Genomic DNA, 11,185 nt, shown 5'->3' with positions numbered 1-11,185 from the left:
TGGCCCTTGGATGTATCCTCTTCTTTTCCACTTGCAGGTCTTGTCTTAACTCCATCCTTTGTGGTACTTATATCCTTTGTTCTTATGTCCATTTACCTGCTCTCTTACATTCTTGTCCATTATCACCTTTAACCCTTGTAATATCTATACCCTGACCTTCATGCTTACTTTGAATCTACCCTTTAAAGCCTCATCTTTTCCATCCCTGTTCGAGGATAATGCCTCACCTACTTTACCATTTATTGCTCCCCCTTCTTTGACACCTTGCATGTTCTATCTAAAATACATCCTTTGTTGTGTGTTTGTCCGTTATCACCTTAACCCTTGTCATCCCTCGATCTTTACCTTGATGCTTATCATGTATCCGTATTTTAAAGCTTTCTCTCCCATTTCAGTTCAAGAGTGTTGTCTTACCCCTCCCCGCTCTTGTTCGTTCCCTTTTCCTCTATCGCGGTTGCAAGTCTTGTCTTAACTCGATCTTTTGGTGTGCTTTTGTCTGTTACCTCCTTTACCTTTGTAATCACTAGATCTTTCCATGATGCTTATCTTATGCCTATCTTTTGAATTATCATCTTTCCCATCTTGATTTGAGAATAGTGTTTACCTACCTTGCCCTTGGTTGCATTTTCTCCCTTGTCGATTACAATCCTTGCTTTAACTCTATCCCTTATTGTGCTTGTGTCCCTATCCTACACGTCTTGTTCTTCTCCTCATCCTTCGACAACCTTAGAGATTAGTTATTCTCTTTTCAGGAAAGACCACCGTCTAGTTAACATTAACATGTAGCAACGAGATGCTTGTTGTTGTGTGCTCGTGTTGTTTGTCTTTGTGTTAGAGTTGCTTCTTTGTGATGACTGTTGATGTGTTGTGGCCCCTCGTCTGCAATGGCATCAACTTACTAGGTGAGTGCCATATAGTTAGGTAGTTGGGTGCTCTCCCTTTTCTCTCTTTAATCCATCTATGCATACCTTTTCTATCTATACCCTTCCCTCTTACACCTGTCCGGTTGGCAACCTCCAACTCCTCTTAATCAATCAAGTCAGAGTTGGCAGCATCTTCACCAAGCACGTACCAATGCTCCTGTTAAGGGGTTTAGCCGCTAACCCCAATGAAGACTGTAATACCCAAGTTGTAAGTAATAAGAAAAGAGTTGATCTCATTACATGTTTTGCCCTATACTCATTATAACATGGGAATAGCCATAATTAAAATGGACAATTGATTACTAACACCTAAAACAATCCATACATCATGTTGGATTTTTGTGTTTGTGCATTTAATACTAGCAATCTTAATAGAAAGGTGTCAACACTCAAGTTGGGATTTAACCTAATATACAATTTAGGAAATTGGCAATAACATAAAAAAGGGGGAAAAGGAAAAAATAGTACACAATATAAATATATATATATATATAAATATACTCTTTTCCAACTAGTATCGAAATTGGTGCAGTGAATCTAAATAGGAATTTCACAGCAAAATTTGAAATTAAAATTCGAAATCTAAAAATAAAAAGAAAAAGGAGAAAAAAAGAGAAAGGAATCTGCCTACGTGATGGGCTGAATCCTAACCAAGTTGGCCCATTTACATCTTTAACGCACCAGCCCAACTCGGTTCTCCACTTGCGCGCGTTGACCTAGGTGTTGCTGGCATGGCGGGCCTGCCTGCCATTCACTCACAAGTGCGCCTTTCCAGTGCTGCTTCTCTATGCCATGTGGACCCGGGAAGTCAGCCGTAATCCCTCAACAACCTTGGCCGCGCATGGTGGGTGCGCTGGTGCCGCTGGCGGTGGACTCGGGGTCAAAACCCTCCCCACCCCGCCTCTATAAGTTGCCCGAAAACCTTATACGGCTCCTCTTCCACCTCTGTGATAATCACCGACCGATAGCACCGTGTGTGGGAGAGCTGTGAGGAGAATGTGAAGGGAGGCTCGCCATTGGTGATTTGTGGCCCCTAGGGAAACCTGGCCATGATAGTGGCCTAGGGGAAGACCACGGAGCACGGCGGGCGCATACGCAAGGAAATCAAGGGCTGATCACCCGCGCCACAAGGCAGATTACTCACCGGTGAACAATCCACGTCGCTTGGCCGCCAATTCTCGTCAGCAGTGCGCGACACTTTGAAATCGGAGGTATGATGGCGGGGTATGTGTTGGGGGTGTGCACCACATCAAGTAGCGAGGTTTAGATCGAGCTGTGGGGCACCAGGGGCCAGGAATCGATCACACCGATGGTTGCTCCGCCGTGAGGAGAGATTGTGCCACCGTCGAGCACACTGTAGGTTGACGACGATCGTTGGACCTTAGATCTCCGTTCGGGAGGCTCTGATTAGATGCCATAGGTACCCCTTCACACCATTGAATCCCAACCGTAGATCACTGGTCTAGCAGTTCGCGTTGATCTAGTGGTTGGGCGCCAAGTAACCCTATTCCGTCACCCGCAAGTAATCATGCAAAGGAGACCCTAGACTCTGGTATATTATAGCCGCCATCCACATCCTGTGCAAACTAATTACAACGGTGCCCTGGAACTTTATAATATGACCCCTGTACCACTGGAAAATCATACCCGCAGTGCAATACAGACCTTGAATTTAATAGATTGAATAACAAAAATGATTTTTTGTTAAAATAATACTAAAAACTTGTTTAATTCATAGAAAATTCATTTTAACTCTAAACTGACCCATTCCAGTTGCAATAATTTTGTATTAATATTGTTTATCACCTGGTAACTCTGTTCAGTCATGAAACATAGATAAAAATTGTTCATTTGGTTTTATCTATATCAATCACCTAATAACTTCAGAAAATCGTAACTCAAAAAACATAACTCCGAATTTAGTGATTCTTGTTCCTACGATCTCGTTACGACGCATAGGCCATTATCATGCATTCTGTTCTACGGTTTGTTGTGATGTTAATTTCTCCTATACCATGTTTGTTTGTATTGTTGCGAGTAGACGTGCAAGCCACTAAGGACCCAGGTGTTCAGGAGGAGGAAATTGCTGGGCAGGAGCTCGTTGAAGGCAAGTTGTGCCCTTGATCACTTCTATTTACCCAATAATGTTCATGTTAATCATTATGATCTGCATAGGTTAATTTTGATGGGACCCAATAGGTTACCCTAGTTTGAATATCATTATACCTTGTTTACCACTGAACTTTTGGGTAGCACCTGCTATTGCTTTATATGGTTTTGGGTACTGAGATACACACTATTCATGATCATGGTTTTATTATCAATTTGTTATTTACTGTTCATGATAAGATCATATTGTTAATTGGAACATAGAGAACCACCCGGGAAAACAGTGATACCAGAAGGGTGGTATGGGATGACCTTGGCTAACTAATTAGGAAAGCTAGTGGATGACTACCTTACCCGAAAGGGGCAAGGGCAGTAGGGGAGTGGTCGATGTAGGGAGGTCCTCGGGTTGATTTTGCTGCGATGGCTATCAGACGAGGGATCCCTGCATTGGGGCTTCCTAGAATCTGTAGTGGGTTTTTTGAAGCTAGTGGAACTTTGTAAAGGCCTCGTAGTGCTACCCTGCCTCGTCTCCTCGGTAGAGATGAATGGGAAGTCGCAATCCCTTGGCAAATGGGTAACATGACTTGTGGGTAAAGATGCGCAACCTCTACAGAGTGTAAAACTGGTATATCATCCGTGCTCATGGTCATGAGCGGCTTGGACCCTCACATGAGTAATTTATGGAATTAAATTAAATTTGTCATTTGCATCGCATTGTTGTTTATTATTAATTTGATCTATTATTACTCTGATTTGGTATTTACTTACATTTAGTAACTGCTAATAAAACTTGACCACTTATTAAAAGCAATGCTTAGCTTTAACCATTATTTGTTGATCAGCCTTACACTTCACATGAGCTCCCACCTTTGGTGAGTTCATGCACATTTTCCCCAAAACTTGTTGAGCTATGATCTTTTGTGAGCTCAGTCTTGTGATATGGAATCGATCTACCTGCCAACCCCCACAATAGGTGGATTGTTAGACAACAACAAACAGAGACGAATCCTCCAAATCCTCCACTGGTTGGGACGGATCCAGTGGTCGCAGCTCAAATGCAGATGGTACAACACATGGCAAACACAATGAATGACATGCATGCTCAAATGAGGCAAGAACGCCGGGAGATGCGTTAGGAAATGTAGGAGATGCGAGAGGAAATGAGGCAAGAGAGAATGGTGCGACATCAACAACCACCAATGCCTCCTCCACCACCACCACTAGCTCCACCCCGAGACAAGCACCAGATCCATTACATGCTCATGAGTCACAAGCCACCTACATTCGCCAGCTCTCCAGATCCATTACATGCTGATGATTGGTTAAAATCAGTGGAGAAGATGCTGAATATTGTTCAATGCTTTGACCGGGAGAAGGTGCTTTATGCTTCTGGTCGTCTTACTGGCCCGATGCTAATTAGTAGGATTCTTACACTGTTGCCCATGATTCCGCCAATACTATCACCTGGGCAGAATTCACTACACAGTTCAGAAACTACCACATTCCTATTGGACTAATGAAGATAAAGAAAAAAGAATTTCTGTCACTAAAGCAAGGCAATATGTTAGTCAGTGAATACCATGACAAATTTATTCAGCTATCATGCTATGCTCCAGATGAAGTTGCAGATGATGAAAGAAAGCAGGAGCATTTCATGGAAGGACTTAACGAACCACTTCAGTATTCACTGGTTGCTCACACCTTTCCATCATTCCAAAGGCTCCTAGGCAAGGCTCTAGCTATTGAACACAAGCGTGTTCAGCTGGGTGAAATGAAGAGGAAGGCTATCACCAAGGGGCAGGGGAGCAGTAGCATCCATCCTCGCTATGTTCCACCCCAGGGTACACCAGCTCGTCCTAGAGGAGGACAGTGCCCAGCTCAGTATGCACCACAGGGGACTCCACACACTCATCAGGCTGCCCCCAATGGCACCCGAGCGAGACCTGTAGGACAGGGTATAGTCACCACATGCTTCAAGTGTGGTAAGGCTGGGCACTATGCAAATGCTTGTCCGATGAGGATTCCCAGCACACCCGTCCAAGGCAAGCAACAGACGCCAACATCTGGCAAGGAATTCAGCATTGCCAGAGTTAACCAAGTCAGTGCTGAGGCTACTGTAGATGGAGCTGACATAACTATCGGTATGTTTTACATTAATTCAATTCCGGTAGCCATATTATTTGATTCTAGAGCTACACATTTGTTTATTTCTGCTCGCTATGCCACCACAAATGAGTTACCAATTCAAAATATGCAAAAACCACTGATAGTAATTACCCCTAAGGGGCCTGTTGAAGCAAATTATATGACACACAGATTAACAATGACATTTATGGGAAGGGAATTCTGGTCTACACCTATAGTATTAGAGGAAAGCAGTATAGACCTGATACTCAGTATGTCCTGGTTAAGGAAAGCAAAGGCAGTTATACATTGTTCTAAGGGAACCGTAGAACTCACCAGTTCAAAAGGAGAAAGATTCGAGGTCGAGATTACCATAACCACCTCTACCAGACCCGCCATATATCTAGTAGATGGAAAATTTGTCGGTAGAAACATCCGTGTGGTTAGAGACTTTCCAGATTCTTTACAAAGGAGTTACCCGGGATGCCACCAGATAGGAAAGTTGAATTTGTTATTGATCTCTTACCTAGAACCGCTCCTATTTCAAAACAGCCATATAGGATGTCAGTTGAAGAATTAAAAAAAACTTAAGAAACAATTAACAGAGTTGCAAGAGGCAGGGTACATTCGTTCGAGTTCCTCACCTTGGGGAGCACCGATTCTGTTTGTACAGAAGAAAGATGGTTCACAAAGGATGTGCGTGGATTATAGATCACCTAATGACGTCACAATTAAGAACAAGTATCCTTTACATCGTATTGAAGATTTAATTGATCAGATGATAGGTGCTAGGGTGTTCTCTAAGATTGACCTTAGGACAGGTTATCACCAACTGAAGATTAGGCCTTCTGATATTCCCAAGACGGCTTTCTCTACTCGATATGGTCTATATGAATTCACAGTCATATTGTTTGGCTTAACTAATGCACCAGCCTACTTCATGAATCTGATGAACAAGGTGTTCATGGAGTATGTTGATAGATTCGTTGTAGTATTCATCGACGACATTTTCATTTATTCCAAGAATGATAGTGATCATGAGGAACATCTGCGAATGGTGCTACAAAAGCTACATGATAATCAACTCTATGCCAAGTTCAGCAAGTGTGAGTTTTGGATTGATGAAGTGCCATTCCTTGGACACATTATCTCCAATGGAGGAATACCAGTGGATCCTGCTAAAGTCAGAGAGATAGTGGCATGGAAGGTACCAAGCTCGGTTACTGAAATCTAGAGTTTCTTAGGATTGGCAGGCTACTACCGGCGATTTATCGAAGGATTCTCCAAGATTGCTAAGCCTATGACCTCACTATTAGAGAAGGGAAAGGAGTTTAATTGGTCTCGTGAATGTCAAGATAGTTTCAATCAACTGAAGTTAAGATTGATGTCACCTCCAGCGTTGATTATGCCAGATCTACAGAAGGGATTTGACATATATTGTGATGCGTGCCGCTAGGGCTTGGGATGTGTTCTTATGCAAGAAGGACATGTCATCGCCTACGCGTCTTGCTAGTTGCGGAAACATGAGTTGAACTACCCCACTCACGACTTAGAACTGGTAGCCGTAGTGCATGCTCTTAAGATTTGGAGGCATTATATTATGGGGACTAAGTGCCAAGTCTTTACTGATCACAAGAGCTTAAAGTATATCTTCACTCATAAGGATCTCAACGTTAGGCAATGACGTTGGTTGGAGCTCATCAAAGATTATGACTTGGAGATTCATTGCCATCCGGGCAAGGCGAATCTGGTTGCGGATGCCTTGAGTCGGAAGGAACATGTCCATGCAGCTATTGTCGCCCAACTACCCGATGAGTTAGTAGAAGACTTTGAGAAGCTCAATCTAGGAATAGTTTTTCACACGGAAGGAGACCATAGAGGTGGAACCTACCTTAGAACAAGAAATACGAAAGGGTCAGATCGGTGATGTTAAAATTCAAGAGATCAAAGATCTGATGGCAGAAGGTAGGGGTCCAGACTTCATGGAAGATGAACAGGGCATGATCTGGTTCAAGAACATGATTTGCGTCCCTGAGATTGATAGTCTTCGTGAAACCATATTGAAGGAAGCACATGACTCAGCCTACTCCATCCATCCTGGTAGTACCAAGATGTATCAAGATCTGAAACAAAAGTATTGGTGGTATGGTCTAAAAAGGGATGTTGCTTCACATGTGGCAGTGTGTGATGTTTGCCAGAGGGTAAAAGCTGAGCATCAGAGACCTGCTAGATTACTTCACCCACTGAAGGTACCTGAGTGGAAGTGGGAAGAAATTAGCATGGACTTCATTGTTGGTCTACCCCACACTTCTGTAGGGTATGACTCTATTTGGGTGATTGTGGACAGACTAATAAAAGTGGCTCATTTCTTTCCTATGAGGACTAATTACACGGGAGCCAAGCTAGCAGAATTGTACATGGCTCTAATAGTTTTTTACATGGAGTGCCTAAGAAGATTGTGTTAGACCGGGGATCACAGTTTACTTCTCAGTTTTGGCAGAAGTTGCACGAGTGCTTGGACACGCACTTGAATTTCAGCTCGGCCTACCATCCTTAAACTGATGGGCAGACCGAGAGAACCAACCAAGTACTAGAAGATATGTTAAGAGCTTGTGCTTTAAACATGGTGGCATTTGGGATAAGAGTTTGCCCTATGCGGAGTTCTCTTACAATAACAGTTACCAGGTCAGTTTGAAGATGTCCCCGTTTGAGGCTTTATATGGCAGAAAATGTAGGACTCCTTTATATTGGGATCAAACTGGTGAAAGGCAGTTCTTTGGGTCAGAAATTATACAAGAGGCAGAAGAACAAGTCCGGTTGATAAGGGAGAACTTGAGAACTATGCAGTCAAGACAGAATAGCTATGTGGATACTCGAAGAAGACTGTTAGAGTTTAAGGAGGGTGATCATGTGTATCTAAAAGTGTCACCGATCCGGGGTATGAGGAGGATTAAAGTTAAAGGGAAGTTGTCCCCTAGCTTTATTGGACCTTTCTTGATCCTAAAGCGAGTGGGGAAAGTTGCCTATCAACTGGAATTACCCGACCATCTTGCGGATGTACACAATGTCTTCCATGTATCCTAGTTGAAGAAGTGTCTCAGGGTACCCAAAGAGCAGCTACCTATGGAGGAATTAAGTGTTCAAGATGATCTGATTTATACCAAGTATCCTATCAAGATCCTTGATACTTTGACTCATGTCACAAGAAGTGAAGTGACCAAAATGTGCAAAGTGCAATGGAGTCACCATGGTGAAGATGAGGCTACTTGGGAAAGAGAAGAAGAGCTACGAGTAGACTTTCCCCACCTCTTTCCAAGCTCCTCTTAATCTCGAGGACGAGATTCTTTTTAAGGGGATAAGATTTGTAATACACAAGTTGTAAGTAATAAGAAAAGAGTTGATCTCATTACATGTTTTGCCCTCTACTCATTATAACATGGGAATAACCATAATTAAAATGGACAATTGAGTACTAACACCTAAAATAATCCATGCATCATATTGGATTTTTGTGTTTATGCATTTAATACTAGCAATCTTAATAGAAAGGTGTCAACACTCAAGTTGGGATTTAACCTAATTTACAATTTAGGAAATTGGAAATAACATAAAAAAGGGAGAAAAGGAAAAAATACTACACAATATAAAGAAAAAATATATAAATAAATATATTCATTTCCAATTGGTATTAGAATTGGTGCCTTTAATCTAAATAGGAATTTCACAGCAAAATTTAAAATTAAAATTCGGAATCTAAAAATAAAATAAAAAGGAGAAAAAAGAGAAAGGAATCTGCCTACGCGATGGGCTAAATCCTAACCAAGTCGGCCCATTTACATCTTTAACGCACCAGCCCAACTCGGTTCTCCGCTCGCACACATTGACCTGGGTGTCAGTGGCATTGCAGGCCTGCCTGCCATTCACTCACAAGTGCGCCTTTCCAGTGCTGCTTCTTTATGCCATGTGGACCCGGGAAGTCAGCCGTAATCCCTCAACAACCTTGGCCGCACATGGCGGGTGCGCCGGTGCCGCTGGTGGTGGACTCAGGGTCAAATCCCTCCCCACCTTGCCTTTATAAGTTGTGCAGCAAACGTTATACGGCTCCTCTTCCACCTCCGTGAGAATCACCGACCGATAGCACCGTGTGCGGGAGAGCTATGAGGAAAACGTGAAGGGAGGCTCGCCATTGGTGATTCGTGGCCCTTGGGGAAACCTGGTCGTGATTGTGGCCTAGGGGAAGACCACGGAGCACGCCGGGCGCATACGCGAGGAAATCAAGGGCTGATCACCCATGCTGCGGGGCGGATTACTCACCGGTGAACAATCCACGTCGCTTGGCCGCCAATCCTCGTCGGTAGGGCGCATCACTTCAAAATCGGAGGTATGATGGCGGGGTATGTGTTGGGGGTGTGCACCGCATCGTGTAGCAAGGTTTAGATCGAGCTGCGGGGCACCAGGGGCCGGGAATCGATCACACCGACGGTTGCTCCGGCGTGAGGAGAGATTGTGCCGCCATCGAGCACATTGTAGGTTGACAACGATCGTTGGACCGTAGATCTCCATTCGGGTGGCTCTGATTAGATGCTGTAGGTACCCCTTCACACCGTTGAATCCCGGCCGTAGATCACTGATCTAGCGGTCCGCGTTGATCCCCTTATAATGGCACATGTACTAGTGGTGGGGATTTGGTGCGGGCTGGATCCCGTGCGCCCCACTGTGGGAACCCGTGTGTGGCATCGCTCCAACTAGTGGTTGGGCGCCAAGTGTCCCTATTTTGTCGTCCACAAGTAATCTTGCAAAGGAGACCCTAGACTCTGGTATATTATAGCCGCCATCCACATCCTATGCAAATTAATTACAATGGTGCCCTAGAACTTTATAATATGACCCCTATACCACTGGAAAATCATACCTGCAGTCCAATATAGACCTTGAATTTAATAGATCAATTTAGAAAATTGATTTCTGTGTTAAAATAATACCAAAAACTTGTTTAATTCCTAGAAAATTCATTTTAACTCCAAACTAACCCATTCCAGTTGCAATAGTTTTGTATTAATATTATTTATCACCTGGTAACACTTTTTAGTCTTGAAACATAGAGTAAAATTGTTCATTTCGTTTAATATATATCAATCGCCTAATAACTTCAGAAAATCATAACTCAATAACCGTAACTCCGAATTTAGTGATTATTGTTCCTACGATCTCGTTACGACGCGTAGAATATTATCTTGCATTCGGTTCTGCGGTTTGGTGTGATGTTAATTTCTCCTATACCATGTTTGTTTGTATTGTTGTGAGTAGACAAGCAAGCTACTGAGGACCCAGGTGTTTAGTAGGAGGAAAAATTATTGGGCAGGAGCTCGTTGAAGGCAAGTTGTACCCTTGATCACTTCTATTTACTCAATAATGCTCCTGTTAATCATTATGATCTACATATGTTAATTTTGATGGGACCTAATAGGTTACCCTAGTTTGACTATATTTATACCTTGTTTACCACTGAACTTTTGGGTAGCACCTGCTATTGCTTTATGTGGTTTTGGGTATTGAGATACACACTATTCATGACATGCTTTTATTATCAATTTGTTGTTTATTGTTCATGATAAGATCATATTGTTAATTGGAACATGGAGAACCACCCAGGAAAACAGTGCTACCACAATGGTGGTATGGGTCGGCCCTTGGCTGACTAATTAGGAAAGCTAGTGGATGACTACCTTACCCGAAAGGGGCAAGGGCAGTAGGGGAGTGGTCGTTGTAGGGAGGCCCTTGGGTTGATTTTACTGCGATGGCGGTCATACGAGGGATCCCTGCATTGGGGCTTCCTAGAAACTGTAGCGGGTTTTATGAAGCTAGTGGAACTTTGTAAAGGCCTCGTAGTGCTACCCTGCCTCATCTCCTCGGTAGAGATGAATGGGAAGTCGCGATCTCTTGGCAAATGGGTAACATGACCTATGGGTAAAGATGCACAATTTCTACAAAGTGTAAAACTTGTATATTAGCCATGCTCACGGTCATGA

The 11,185-nt window shown here is 43.2% G+C and overlaps 1 long non-coding RNA gene across 1 annotated transcript; it reads left to right on the top strand.

Annotated features, from left to right (window-relative positions):
- Nucleotides 1-8,914: 8,914 nt before the first annotated feature.
- LOC103646842 (uncharacterized) lies at nucleotides 8,915-10,512 on the top strand. The gene is made up of 2 exons (XR_002267611.2): nucleotides 8,915-9,537; nucleotides 10,464-10,512. It is a non-coding gene; the product is annotated as an uncharacterized lncRNA (long non-coding RNA).
- Nucleotides 10,513-11,185: the final 673 nt, after the last annotated feature.

The sequence above is a fragment of the Zea mays genome, chromosome 2 (assembly GCF_902167145.1).
Source record: "Zea mays cultivar B73 chromosome 2, Zm-B73-REFERENCE-NAM-5.0, whole genome shotgun sequence".
Lineage (NCBI taxonomy): Eukaryota > Viridiplantae > Streptophyta > Magnoliopsida > Poales > Poaceae > Zea > Zea mays.
Note: the sequence above shows the minus strand (reverse complement) of the source record. Positions and strands in the feature narration are given on the sequence as shown.